The sequence below is a fragment of the Rhipicephalus sanguineus genome, chromosome 2, assembly GCF_013339695.2.
Source record: "Rhipicephalus sanguineus isolate Rsan-2018 chromosome 2, BIME_Rsan_1.4, whole genome shotgun sequence".
Lineage (NCBI taxonomy): Eukaryota > Metazoa > Arthropoda > Arachnida > Ixodida > Ixodidae > Rhipicephalus > Rhipicephalus sanguineus.
Window position 1 is genome coordinate 131,826,319 of NC_051177.1, and position 14,413 is coordinate 131,840,731.

Below are 14,413 nucleotides of genomic sequence, written 5' to 3' on the forward strand. Positions count from 1 at the left end.
ATACGAATACAAATATAATGTTTATTAGACTGCTATAAAAGCGGAGCCATTAGTGGAGCCACAGACGGTAATCTGATGCGACGGCTGTATCGTAGAGTACATATGTAGTGTTTATTGCTGTCTTGTCAAATTTTATAGCCAGCACTACCACCACAAGTGACGTTGCGCCGACGTTACCCCAGCATAGGTTGTTTTTCCAAACCAGTTTATAGACCTGGCGTGGCTCTGTGGTAGAATACCTGAATACCACGCAGAATGATTGGGTTCCATTTCAGCTGGGATCCTAAGTTTTATTCTTTGCATTCGTCGGGTCAACGCTGCCCATGGCGGTTTTTCCTAACGCCCTCGCATTTAAATTACCAATGCCTGTTCTTGCCGTTCCTGGGGAGACATAAACTGTCAGTCATCTGTGGCGCGTTCCCGTACACCACGGCCCGTGGTATACGGGTATGAGCCACACGAGTCTGGAGGAAAGGATTTGAAGATGTACGCGACAAGTTTTTCGCGTTATTCATGTCATGATGTCATGACCAGACAGCCATATTCGTCAAATCTTCTTACCCTCCCATGCCAATGTTGGTCCACACCAATTTAAGGAGTCGATTACTAGAGCACCGAGACGTAGGCGGCTGGATAGAGATATGGATAGATAGAGAGATACGTAGATGGAAAAGCTCAAAGCGCCTTGGGTCCGCTTATAAATGCTTCGCATTTAAAAATGTGATGAGCACACAGGTTTCGTTTTAACGCGATAGCGTTAAAGAGCTCGTATCGCAGAAATTCCGCCGTCGGCGTCGGCGCCGTTGGTTGTGAGCGAAAAATCATCATCTTGTCTGTGACTGAAAAATCGAAAAAGCTGCAAATAAAATAAATAATAAAAATGTTGGGTCCGAGTGAGAATGGAACCCAGGCCCTCTGCGTGGCAAGCAGGTGTTCTACCACACAGCCACGCCTTTGCTTTTTTTTTCTTTCATGGTATTTATTCAACATAGGATAGCACTTGAAAGCATTTGAATACAGACAAAGAACTAATATGTTAATTATGCTCTTATCGCAACACAATGACAGAAGGCACTACAGAATTCGCAATCACCTCTATAGCGGATACATGCGACACCTGTATACAGGTGTCGCAGTACGAGATGTAGTATCGCAGTAATATTGCGTGGTACAAGCGTACATTGCCATCGCGCGTCACATCATGTCAATATCATAACGACTTGGTGGTTTAATGACAGCCACCCATTACAAAAGGCACACACTTTAACTACTGCGCGTATTCCCTTGAGGCCACGTAGTGGGTGCACCGCAACTTCGAAAAAGTTTCTGGTTTAAAGCATGCTACCCATTAAACAAGGCACACACCTTAGTGCGCGCATTCTGTTAAACACTCGTGTTCGAAGTGCGCACTAGGGGCAGGATATAGCTATCGCGTTCAACTCTTAAAGGCGAGGCTTAAGCGTCCCCCAATTTTTGTTTGTAATTTACTTCTTAAGGTGCTCACATACATAGGAGAAATTGACGCCACGTGATTAGGCCCGCACAATACGAGGCATTCGTCCCTTCTGGTCTTTCAGTGGTCCCAAAATGTGCTCCTGTGCTGCCCTTATCAGCCATGCCGAAAAGAAAGAGACCCAGGAGTGTGTTGATTCGACAATGAGAACTTGACTCACCGGGCGTTCTAACTCTTGACTCATAAGAGTAGAGCGCCATAACGCAATCGGGCCCCGTGCGCATCGCGTTCTCCTTTGATAGCCTGACTACGGTGCGTGCCTCAACCATGCCGTAAGGAAACGAACGACTGTGCGCGTAACATTGGCCGTTTCAAACTGGGCAATATACCTCACTTATCACCGAAAACCGTTTCCTGCACTTGTTCCTTAATACAATCTTTAGCACATTTTAATAACCCTTCGTGGGGCATGGAGAAATAAAGGTCTTCAACATCCATGTTAAAAGCTTTACAACCACCAGGGTTCTCCTCAGAGAGAAACTGAACTAGCGCTTGAGAATTGCGCATGCGAAAAGGGTCTGAAAACCTAATTGAAGCTTAGAATAACAGAGAGCTTAGCTAGTTGGTAAGTATTCATTCTAAGAAGACAGGGCGTGCAAACATGGACACAAGAAAGAAGTCAGGACACCACAAGCGCCGACTAACAACTGAAGAGACGCACAACGGCTGAAAAGAAAGAAGGCACGAAAACTTATCTGCGCATGCCCATGCAACAGGCGAACCTATCAATCCGGCACGCGTGGCGGTCTACGTGGAAGATAGAAGCGGTCGCAGCTGAAAGGGATCTTATACACCGCACTCGTACGGCAATCAGTGAATTTGTTGGTGTGTTTTACAAAACAAATATCGGTCCGCTTCTTGTCTTTTACTCCCTCATTCTACCTCTGCACAGCGGCACAAATCTTACCTAGCTTATTGGCAGCCGTGAAAACAACATTAACACCGCATCTACTTCCTACTTTCTTTAGCCTGTGAGATACGCTATGAATGTACAGTATACCTACGACACGTTTTTTCCTATCGCTTTCTGCAAGCATGCTAGGACTTAATACAATAGACTTCTTTAAACGTTCAGCGACCGTGGCTACTGCATCACGAGGATACCCTACATCTAAAAGACGCGTAACCTGTGCGTTAAAGCTATCACTCATTTTGTGATCACACGACTTGGTGAGGGCTGACTTAAGGCAAGACATGGCGATGCCGTTTTTTACAACCTTCGAGTGCTTCGACGAAAAATTTAACAGCGGTTTCCACGATCTAGGAGAATACTACCAGCACACGTGGTTCTTCTGGAACGTTAAGGAAATGTCTAGAAATTGTATTCCATTTTTCTGACGCACCTCTTTAGTAAAGCTCAGCCCTCCTCCATTTAATTCAAATTTTTCGCTCACGGAAGTTACCACCTTTTGAAAGTCCTCACCACTACAAAAAATCAAGTAATCGTCCACATAACGAAAAACCCTAATAACCGAATTACCTAAGGCGCCTTCCAAAAGATTGTCAATCTTGCTAAGATATAAATCACTAAGAACCGGAGCAACTTTAGAACCAATACATATCCCTGACTTCTGCACATAAACGCCTTCCTTCCAACCTACCAGCGTCGACTTTAAATACATGGAAAGGATTTCTAGAAATGCCCCGGTAGAAACACCACATTTTTCGATGAAAACCGTCTGGTGCTCTTGTTCGTTAATACATTCATTAACACATTTTAACAAGTCCTCATGCGGCAAAGAATAATACAGGTCTTCAATATCCATACATAAAGATGAAATCAAATGCCTTAACAGTTATCTTCCACGTAGACCACCACGCGTGCTGGATTGATAGGTTCGCCTGTTGCATGGGCATGCGCAGATAAGTTATCATGCCTTCTTTCTTTTCAGCCGTTGTGCGTCTCTTCATTTGTTAGTCGGCGTTTGTGGTGTCCTCCCTTCTTTCTTGTGTCCGTATTTGCACGCCCTGTCTTTTTAGAATGAATACTTACCAGCTAGCTCAGCTCTCTGTTATTCTAAGCATCATTTCTAGTACTCTGAGCTCTTTTCCGTGTTCCCCTACTTATCTGAACAATCCTGCCTCTTTGGCTTCTTTAATTGCTATTTGCTTGGTCCGTGCTAGAACTTTTTCTTGGTTTTCTAAGAATAGACTTTGCCCAGTTGAAGTTCAACTTTTGTGCGGCTTTCTGCAACCATCTACCGGACATGCCAGGAGGATATGTGCCATATTGACCGCGGAATCATGGCGTCAAGTGAGATTTTACCAAGAATGCCTCAAGGTCCGTTGCTCGACTTCGCTTGACGACCGCCGCCAGAAGCAGATGTACGCCGACTGGATGAGGGTAGCTAACCAGCATACGGAATTCATATGGAGGGTAAAACTTCGAGAACTTCAACCATGTAAGAGGAAGATTATTTCTAAGGTTTCACCGCAAAATAACTTGCCAGTCCTAGGAGGAGCTGCCTTAGATGATAGTCACTGCAAAACCCTAGCCTTAGGTCCTAAATGCTGTTGTAAGCCGAACCTGAAACCAATAGAAGTTTTAAGTTTACCGCGTACAATCACTAGACTTGTTCCTGAAGAAGAGCGTTCCCACTGCATCTCAGACTGCGTTGCTAGCATCAAGGGCTCTAATATGCATCTCAAGTGTTGTGATCCTATCCGGCCTTTGGTTAATTACTGTGTCGAGAAGAAACTCAGGCCAGTAGTTTCAGATAAGGAAGGGTATTTTGTAATTATGCCGGACAGTTTGTTCTCAGAAAAAGCGTTAACAGGCATAGAAAATAATTTTAGGACGGTAAAACTTAAGCCATCGGTTGTTAGGCAATGTGCTGTCGACCTTTTGTTAAGACATAATCTTGAGAGAATAGCTTGTAATGTCAAGAAGGCTAAATCACTTACTTTAGAATTGTTTTTTTCAGCCAAAACACATAAGAACGAGATTCCATTTCGAGCAATCGTTTCAGAACAAGGCTCCTGGCAAGTCGCTGTATCTAGTTATTTGCAGAACTGCTTAACCTCTTTGAGTTTTTCAGACCCTTTTCGTATGCGTAATTCTCAGGCGCTTGTTCAGTTCCTCTCAGAGGAGAACCCCGGCTGTTGTAAGGCGTTTAGTATGGATATTGAAGACCTGTGTTATTCTTTGCCGCATGAGGACTTGTTGAAATGTGTTAATGAATGTATTAACGAACAAGAGCACCAGACGGTTTTCATCGAAAAATGTGGTGTTTCTACCGGGGCATTTCTAGAAATCCTTTCCATGTATTTAAAGTCGACGCTGGTAGGTTGGAAGGAAGGCGTTTATGTTCAGAAGTCAGGGATATGTATTGGTTCTAAAGTTGCTCCGGTTCTTAGTGATTTATACCTTAGCAAGATTGACAATCTTTTGGAAGGCGCCCTAGGTAATTCGGTTATTAAGGTTTTTCGTTATGTGGACGATTACTTGATTTGTTGTAGTGGTCAGGACTTTCAAAAGGTGGTAACTTCCGTGAGCGAAAAATTTGAATTAAATGGAGGAGGGCTTAGCTTTACTAAAGAGGTGCCTCAGAATAATGGAATACAATTTCTAGACATTTCCTTAACGTTCCAGAAGAACCACGTGTGCTGGCAGTATTCTCCTAGATCGTCGAAACCGCTGTTAAATTTTTCGTCGAAGCACTGGAAGGTTGTAAAAAACGGCATCGCCATGTCTTGCCTTAAGTCAGCCCTCACCAAGTCGTGTGATCACAAAATGAGTGACAGCTTTAACGCACAGGTTACGCGTCTTTTAGATGTAGGGTATCCTCGTGATGCAGTAGCCACGGTCGCTTAACGTTTAAAGAAGTCTATTGTATTAAGTCCTAGCATGGTTGCAGAAAGCGATAGGAAGAAACGTGTCGTAGGTATACCGTACATTCATCGCGTATCTCACAGGCTAAAGAATGTAGGAAGTAGATACGGCGTTAATGTTGTTTTCACGGCTGCCAATAAGCTAGGTAAGATTTGTGCCGCTGTGCAGAGGAAGAATGAGGGAGTAAAAGACAAGAAGCGGACCGATATTTGTTTCGTAAAACACACCAACAAATTCACTGATTGCCGTACGAGTGCGGTGTATAAGATCCCTTTCAGCTGCGGCCGCTTCTACGTAGGACAGACGGGCCGATGCATCAACCAGAGATTGTTGGAACATAAGAGATCGCTAATAGGAGGCTCACCTTCTAATCTATCTTTACATTGTCGAGATTGTAAGTGCACGCCAAAATTTGTTGAATGCGCAGAGGTGTACCGGCATAGAAATGAAGAAACGCGCCTGATGATTGAAGCATGGCATATCGAGAATAGTGGTAGCGCATGCGTGAGCCAGCCGTCGATTAACTTGCATAAAGATGAAATCAAATGCCTTAACAGTTATCTTCCACGTAGACCACCACGCGTGCCGGACTGATAGGTTCGCCTGTTGCATGGGCATGCGCAGATAAGTTTTCGTGCCTGCTTTCTTTTCAGCCGTTGTGCGTCTCTTCAGTTGTTTAGTCGGCGTTTGTGGTGTCCTGACTTCTTTCTTGTGTCCGTGTTTGCACGCCCTGTCTTTTTAGAATGAACCTAATTGAGTTTAACCCTTTCAGACGCCAGCTGTGAAGAACTGTCTGTAAATGCGTCAAATCGATACTAAGTTATTTCAAGGCACTCGATATTCTATTCCAACAAAAATAACGTCACAATGCGCTAATTGATGGCTGTTATAGTAATTAATTTGAATTCAGTTGTAATTATCCATGTATTTATTGTGAAGTCATTCATGCGCCCTTTTCGCGTTATTAGAATGACATCTTACGCCAGAAATATAGCACGAATTCGGTTTCGAGTACGTTCATTGGGAGCAAAGAAAAATAACACTTTTGACTTGGCTCGCGGGAAGGAGGCACGTCGAAGGATTCGTGGAGCAGTATAGCTCCTTCAGCAAACTGATCATATACAATGCAAAATGAAGTTAAATGAAGATAAATTTATTATGCAGGAGGTTTATTCCATCCAAAGTTTAATGTATATGGCTTTGTTTCTAAGCGGCAACATCGAATTTTGCCTGCGGGGTGTACTGGACACACTACCTAAAAATGTTTTACTGCTCTCTATGGAGAATAATAAATAATGAAGAAACGTGACATCAACTTAACAGGTGTGGCGTCTGGTTTTGGCGCAGTTGTACCTTCTGGAAAAAATATGCACAAAAACGTTCCATAGCTAGTGTTCTGCTTTTTCTGTTGACATACACCAACAGAGGGCACAGACGAAGCAGCAAAAGCGACCTTCTATTTCGTCTCGAAAAGCACTATTGTATAATGTAGTAGACTCTTGGCTTACTTATAATCCACCAAACGAGTTTTCAGACGCCAACTTTCATTATATGTAACGCGGAAAAGGCAGGCAACACCGGTGACCGATCTGATTGGATATTCATTCTACGGCACTGACAACTTTTCCAAACTTATAGTGGAGAAATGCTGTTCGTAATAGTGGATCATAGTTTATAATTAGTTTCGTTTCAATCAAACAGTAACAGGAACAGAATCCGGAATCACAATTTACAACAAGACTTCGGGACCTCAGGTGGACAGTGAGCGGCGTGTCTCTATGTTACGACGTGCTCCGTGTTGACATAATCTGCGCGACAGTGTTGATCTTGTGGCAATAATTATGTGGGTCAAAATGGGCGGTGTCTAAATGACCGTTTAAAGTCACTGCAGGCATTGCAGTAATCCAGGTACTAGTGCAGCTGACGATGCTGATACCACGTGTATTTTTCAAGTTTCCTCACTTGTTAGAACCAGCAGAGGTATGTTTACCCGCGAAATAATGTAGGCTAAATTGAATGATAGGCTGGCAGATAACTTGTTTCCAAGTCATCGATTGCGCTCTCCTTTAACGGGTTTGGCCTGTGTACGCAAAGATAGTTGAGTATCGCAATTCGCGCAGTTTGAGGTGGTTGTGAAACGATGTCATCTATATATGTGGTTCCCTGCTTCGAAAAAAAATACAATATTCCATGTTAGCGCCTGTGTGAGTCACACCTTTCTTTTTCCGTGTCTTTCGTGCTCTATTAGCCTCAGTTAATCTCGAGATTTCTTTTTTCGGGCACCATGCGTTGTCTTAGCTACGTGGCGGGCTGCAACTCTGGCGACTGGTGACAAGCCAAATAGCGACATGATGTAAGGCAACCGGCGAGCAGAGTCGCTTCAGCTTATCAGTGCAGAGAACGTCGGGTGAGCGCCCGTCGTCGGGATCTCGGTGTCCGACAACCGCCAGGATGTATGCGTCTTCGGCCATAATTTCATCCCCGATGACATCACCACATGACCAGTGCTTATCTTTATCGGTGATCTACTCTATTATTTTTGTTCGCGTAATTCTTAGTGTTTGCTGATTATCGGTGCACTAGAGAATAAAAATGTGAGCAGCTGGTATTGTTGCGGCCCCTGACGGTGCAGATCTGAATCATGCTTTCGCGATCCGCTTCGGCAGCGTGACGGCACTTCGCCGGAGTTTTGTTGCGGAAACAACGCTGAGGGATGCGCCGCTCTAGCCGTCACCCAAGCAGTGCTCATGCAGTACTCAAACAGTGCGCTGCCGTCGAGGGCGATGGCTGCGCTTTCAACGAGTTAACAAGAAAAAACAGTAAAGAAGGGTTGTTAATATGTGATCGCCTGTAGAGGCCTTGATAGAAAGTGCGTTGCTCAATTTAGAGAGCAAATGATTTCATATTGCTGTTGCCCCAAGCGCTGACAACATTTTGAAAAATAGTTGCAGAGACCCTTTAAACTTACGAGAGCATGCAAAAGTGGTAGTCACTACACTAATGGGGTTGTTGGTAGTTGACAGAAGGTCACTGTGGTATCGTTACCCTGTGGAGTAGTCACATCCGATGCAGGAGTCGTCGTTGTGTCAGGTGCTACATCTCCTGGAAATTCAATAAATTGATATATTTCGGGACATGCAGACAAACAACATAAAAGCGATGAATATAATCGGTACGTTCTTCCTAATATTAAGAATATAACATAAGTACTTAAAAATGCACACAAAACAAACAGGCTAAATCTGCTAATGAGGTTCATAATATAACCACAGTGTTTAGTTCCTAGGGCCTTACCTATTAAATTTAGCATTGTTAACTTCTACACCTTTATTCTCGTTTAGTGGGATCGATGTAGCGAAAATTCCAGGTGAACCCAATAAAGAAAAAAAAACGGAAACTTACATGGTCCCTTTGCATTCGCCTAAGACGACTCGAAGGTGAAAGCCGTTTTCTTTTTGTTGAGTTGATGTAACAATCGTCCCCCTCCCCCCCCTCCCTTCGATAGCTTTCTGCACGTAACACGGTTTTGCGCTGGCTCCAGGATCGGAAGCATTGCAAGCTTTTGCACCTCGCCTGGTTAATTATGACATCATAGTGACGTCAGCAATCTGTGACGTCATGATGTCGTGATGAGGAGACATCATCACGTGGTGATGATTTTTTTCATCACGCGTGTTGAAGCCGCCGACGCCGGCGATAAATTTTCGCGTGTCATGAGGCATCTAAGGCGTTCGACTTAATAAGCGCAACTTCATTAACACAAGCTTCGCTAGACTAGTTGACAAAACTCAGTACAGATGAGGCACAAAACACACAGGGACCCTGAGCAAATAGAGTGGGGACGTGCTGACAACTGCAACATGTACGGGCACAACGCCTGCGTGCTAAATATATTTACATCCCCACCCCGCACCCACTGCAACTTCAATGAGCTAAAATTTATAGGAACGTACATGGTTGCGGAAAACAAGAACGTGTATGACTACCTAAAGAACAGCTGCTTCGAGAAGCACCGCTTCTGATAACGCTAATTAAATGACCGCGTAAAAGCAGAAACACGTGAAGCGCTACTTGCAACTTAGTTTATGCAAAGCAAGACCGAATATATAGGTGTGGGCTTGTGAGGGAAAAGAACAGCAGGAACTCTAAACAACAAGAAACATACTTTCGACAAGGAAACGCCCACCCATGTGCCTGTTTATCAAGATCATGCAGTAGCTAAAAGGACTAGAACGTTAATAAACACTGCCGCCACCATTGCCTCTACATATGCGGATAAATAGCGCGTATTAAGTAACTGCGACATGTGCACATACTGAAAACTGTATCTCCTTGCCAGTGAGAGAAATCAAGAGAGTGCTAACAAAATTGAAATCGTCCCTCTCTATCTTGGCAGCCTCCGCAAACAACCTGGAATACTTAAGGCTGAGTACTCATACATGACAGGGGTGTCATAAAAGAATGGCTGGCTACCATACTAGTGGAAGTGTGCCGCCAGATAAGACCGTCAGCATTTTTGCGCACCTCACTGCTATGACCCCTTAGACGGACCACTGAGTGGTGTGTATGATCCCTTACGCACCACTCAGTGCTTGCTAATAATCCGTCCGGAACATTGGCGAACCCCTATTAATCGTTTGCTCAAACCGAGCGCAGCCTCAATCATTGACCTAACCTCCTGATATGGCCAGCGAATCGATGAAGTTGTATTTGACATAGGCGCCTGCTGAGCGGTGCGGCACTGAAGCAATCAACCGACCAGACGCCACAGGCATCATCACCATAGAACGAAGCGTGACCACTGTTCGTTGTTTGTCTCGCTCATTCGCGCTTACGTGAAGTCTTCGCAGGATGATGTTTGTTTCTTCATAAGAAATAATCTCGATTTAACCACGTCCGCTTACACTACTCCGTAAAAGTAAACTGCGTCCTTGATATTGACACTGCTTCTAGCGGCACTGGTGCTCCTAGCGACAAGCCTGTTGACGCCTTTGTGATTTAGTGAACACAGAAGCAGTTTAGGAAATTGTTTTACCTGCACTAACGTGTCTTGCGTGTCCTCGCTGCATTAATTCTGTTGTCATGCCAGTATAGTTACCCTATCGTTTTCGCAGTGCGCTTGAATTGACGGTCAACCTCAAAGAAATAAGCTATAGACAGATTGTTTAAATGGTGCAAATGACAGACAAAAATATCATGAATACACTTGTGTTCACCATTAAATATTATACTAATATAAGCAATATTTATATTTGAGATGTGAAATCTTCAATTTCCCAGCATTATTGCCAATTCCTTGAAAAATGCAAAGCATATGCAACTTGTTTAGTGTGTGAGCAGGTGCCTACATGCTTTAATAGTTACGTGGTATTTTCTCGTATTTTATGGTTGCCATGTTCACCTGTCTCTCAAACATCGCAATAACCATAAAATTGTGATGCAGAAATTTAGCAAATTTAGCACAGAGGGCATGCTCCACAAACAGTAGTTATTTTTTTTATAGAACTATCTGTCAAACCAAATATGTTAGGTGCAATAGGTGTGAGATTTCAGGTGCGATCGCGAAAGTTTTACCTACTGCAGGTTTATTACAACACATTGAGGCGTATTTTTCTATTGTACTGAATTGAAGTTGGTCGGTGATGGAGGTGTGCTCGAGTAGCTATGGTGCTCTCGTTGTCAACCATCTTAGGACATTCATACTTGAAATTCCAGCAGGATGTTTAGCATAATTGCTTACCGTAATTTCCTAGATGTCTAAAATTGTTTTTTTCTCAATAATACCTTGTGAAACAAGGTATCCATTTAGCACTGAATTTATGAACGAAGAACACGAGTCAAACAAACCAGAAATTGCGTATTGGGTCAATATACTTTGGCGTTTGACCAGCTTTATTCCTGCTACTGAAGCATATGCCGTGAGTGCAATAGAAATCTGAAAGGGTCAACTTTATTAGTAGTATCAGAGCTAATAGGAAAATATAGGAAGTGCGCTGATGTGTAGCGAACATATGTCTCATGAGAGAGATCTAGAAAGCCCTTTATTGAGTTCTTTATTGAGTTATAGAGAAATCAGTAGGCGTTCATATGTCGCCTACATGCTACTCTGTAAGGAGACGGGGGTGCTTAATCGAAAGGCCCAAGGAGCATGAAGTCAGGAATGAAAAAAAAACAGGAAATATATGGTCGCGCTATGTCCAAGTGTGGTAATTAATGTATTAAGTGTGATGTATACCGTTTATGAGGTTATAAATTAAGTTAATATATTCGAAGAACATCAATAGACATCAACAGAATTTGACGTTGTTCTGAAGATGACATAGGGCCAAATATTTCGGCGACATGTGGTGGTATTGGCGAAGTTAAGCACATTGTGCATCGTAGCCAAGTTCGTTTTTCTCTTTATGCCGGGCATTCAAACAACGTGTTTCACGGTCTCTAACGTACCAGAGTTATAATAATAATAATAATAATTGTTGGGGTTTAACGTTCCGAAACCACGATAAGATATCGAGACGCGGTAGTGGAGGGCTCCGGAAAATATGACAACCTGGGGTTCATTTACATGCACCTAAATCTAAGCACACGGGCCTGGAGCATTTTCGCCTCCATCGAAAATGCGGCCGCCGCGGCCGGCATGCGATCCCGCGACCTTCGGGTCAACAGCCGAACACCATAACAACTAGACCACCGTGGCGGGTGCCCCAGGGTTATCACGGTATGGGTTGGTGGCTAAACCAAGGCGGAACAGGTAGCTATCGGTGAATTCGGCTTTGAGGCGAAATCGTTGATACACTGCCGCAAGGTGAAGAGAAATGTGATGTGGTCGCCTTGAATTTTAGTCAGGGTCTTATTGAACGTACAAATTTTTCTTGATTTGATAGGTCCCGTAAACAACTTTTTTTCATCTTTCCGTACTTTCTTTTTATTGCTGATGCATCTGATTTATTCAAATATTCGTCAAGGTCTCGTTAATATAAAGCTGCGTGGGCAGCGAGATCCGATTTTTAATTTCTGTGTATACCGCAAAGTTCTGGAGTGCACTTGAATACAATATTGTGGCTGGAACAGTGGTCATGCAATAGATGCAATCAATATCCCGGGTCAGTGGAATATCCGCTTAGAGCCATATATTCATTACAAGTTCTATGTAGCGCTCCTTTTGAACCAGCGAAGTTCCACGTGGTTGCCGCGGGATTCAAGGATATCTTCTTTCATTGCAGTGAGTTCCGCTGATATGCTTGACGTTAACCGTTCCAGTCACGTCATTCGTACATGTCAATAAATTAAAATTTCTTGAAATTCCCCGTTTTGCGCATATCGTAGCTACTACCATCTATTTAACAATACACTGCGCAAATGTGAGGGCATGCACTACAAGATGACCACATTCTGAAATGAAAACAAGTATGCGTTCACGACAGTTTAGGTAGGTCCTACATGTTGAAAAATAAGATTACTTACCGAAGACGCCTGATAGAACGGAGAATATAAGATGGGTATAAATGAATGCATATTATTCACGAATCTCCAGTTCGCCTCGCTATAAAAGGTTCACGCACCTGTTTAACGAGCGTCGTTTTGTATTGCTGGCTAGTCCATTGTTGAATTTCCTTTGTAACAATAAAAAAACGGGCAGCTGGCCTCAGGCACTGCGGATGCAAGGTCGAGTGTAGCGCATTGCTGCGCATATGCGGTTAGTCCTGTAGCGAAATTTTATACGTAAGTGACTGACTCCTCCACACAGTACAGACAATTGACGCGTCAGCTGTGCCTCTGAGTACAAAAGCATCCTAGTGATGGAAAAATGACGATATTTATCAGCTTTTCATCAGCACTGCTCTGACAATCTTGCCTAAACTTGAGCAGCGTAACAACATGTACACGCATGCTTTTATGGACACAGGGTTGCCGACGTTTGATGCTCTGCAACTGCTGTCCTTTCTTTGATGGCTACGGCCATTTGTATTTCTCTCTACTGTAATCTTTCAACTATATTGGAAAGCTGTGTAACCGCATTTGTTCTGTAACAATAACCGTCAAATCACTGGAACACGTGAGAGCGCCAGCATAATCAATTGTAGAATGATCACGATGCATCACAAGCTCTAATGTATCGTTTTTTTAGGAAGTCATGAATCCAGACAGTAACCGGCATAACATCGCCTCTACCGAAAAAACTGCGGCTTCATTTCACAATCCACGATAAATGTGGTGGAAGTGAAGACGACCATTATAATCAGTTCTGTACAGTGCTTCTTTCTTTTAACCACGAATTTCTGGTGCGCTAGAACCCAACCGCTCAAGTCCTAAGCATTTCCTCTTAAATCACCGGCCGCTGCAACCAAAAGCGATACTTAAGAGAAGGGAGCTTCAACGACGACGTAGCGGTGCGGGCCTAAGGAGCTTCGCTCCTAATGAAACATTACGCCATCAAGAGGCCCACCGTCATGTCAAATTAAGGTTGTCGCAGCTCTCCCTCGAGTCTTCTTTTAGAGCGCAGCTCATACAAGCCCGTTCCGGCGTTGAGCGGCGTCGCCGTCGGCGTAACCGATAGAGGAAACGAGGACGAAAGAGAGCGAACGCGGAGCGCAGCGAGCGGCTGTGTTTGCGCGTGGAATGCGTCGTGCCTTCTCAAGCGTCTTGTGACAGCGCAACGCATGGCTCTCGCGCACGGGCACGAAAAACTGGGTTGACTTGCGAGACTCGGGAGAAGAAGTCGTACGTTGGTCGAAGGGGCACTTTTTGTGTGGAACGCTCGGCGGACTCTAAAATTTTGGGTCTAGTTTTCGAGCACAAGTTCGCCCATAATGACCAAGTTTTAGAGCGCAGCTCTTAGGCGCCCCTTCCTGCGTTGGGTGGCGTCAGCGTAGTCGCAACCGGCGGAGAAAACAAGTACAAGAGAGAGCGAACAAGAAGCGCAGCGGTGGATGAAAAATGGCGTTAGCGAGGACGGCGCGAGGAGGAGAGAACGACAATGGCGACACAATAGGTTCTGCGGCGGCCACCCGCGGCGCCACAGTAGTGCGCGCCGTCATGCGGTCGCCGCTGACATCATCACTGAAGTA

The 14,413-nt window shown here is 44.2% G+C and overlaps 1 protein-coding gene and 1 long non-coding RNA gene across 3 annotated transcripts in view; both read right to left on the bottom strand.

Moving 5' to 3' along the window:
- LOC119383668 (uncharacterized) overlaps positions 1-8,349 on the bottom strand; it is a 32,981-nt gene extending 24,632 nt beyond the window's left edge. The window contains exon 1 of the long non-coding RNA XR_005181697.2: positions 8,314-8,349. This is a non-coding gene — a long non-coding RNA (uncharacterized LOC119383668). The remainder of the gene's footprint in view (positions 1-8,313) is intronic.
- The window catches only part of LOC119383667 (elastin-like), a 120,516-nt gene that overhangs the window by 57,013 nt on the left and 49,090 nt on the right, over positions 1-14,413 (bottom strand). The gene's annotated exons all lie outside the window — the stretch shown is intronic.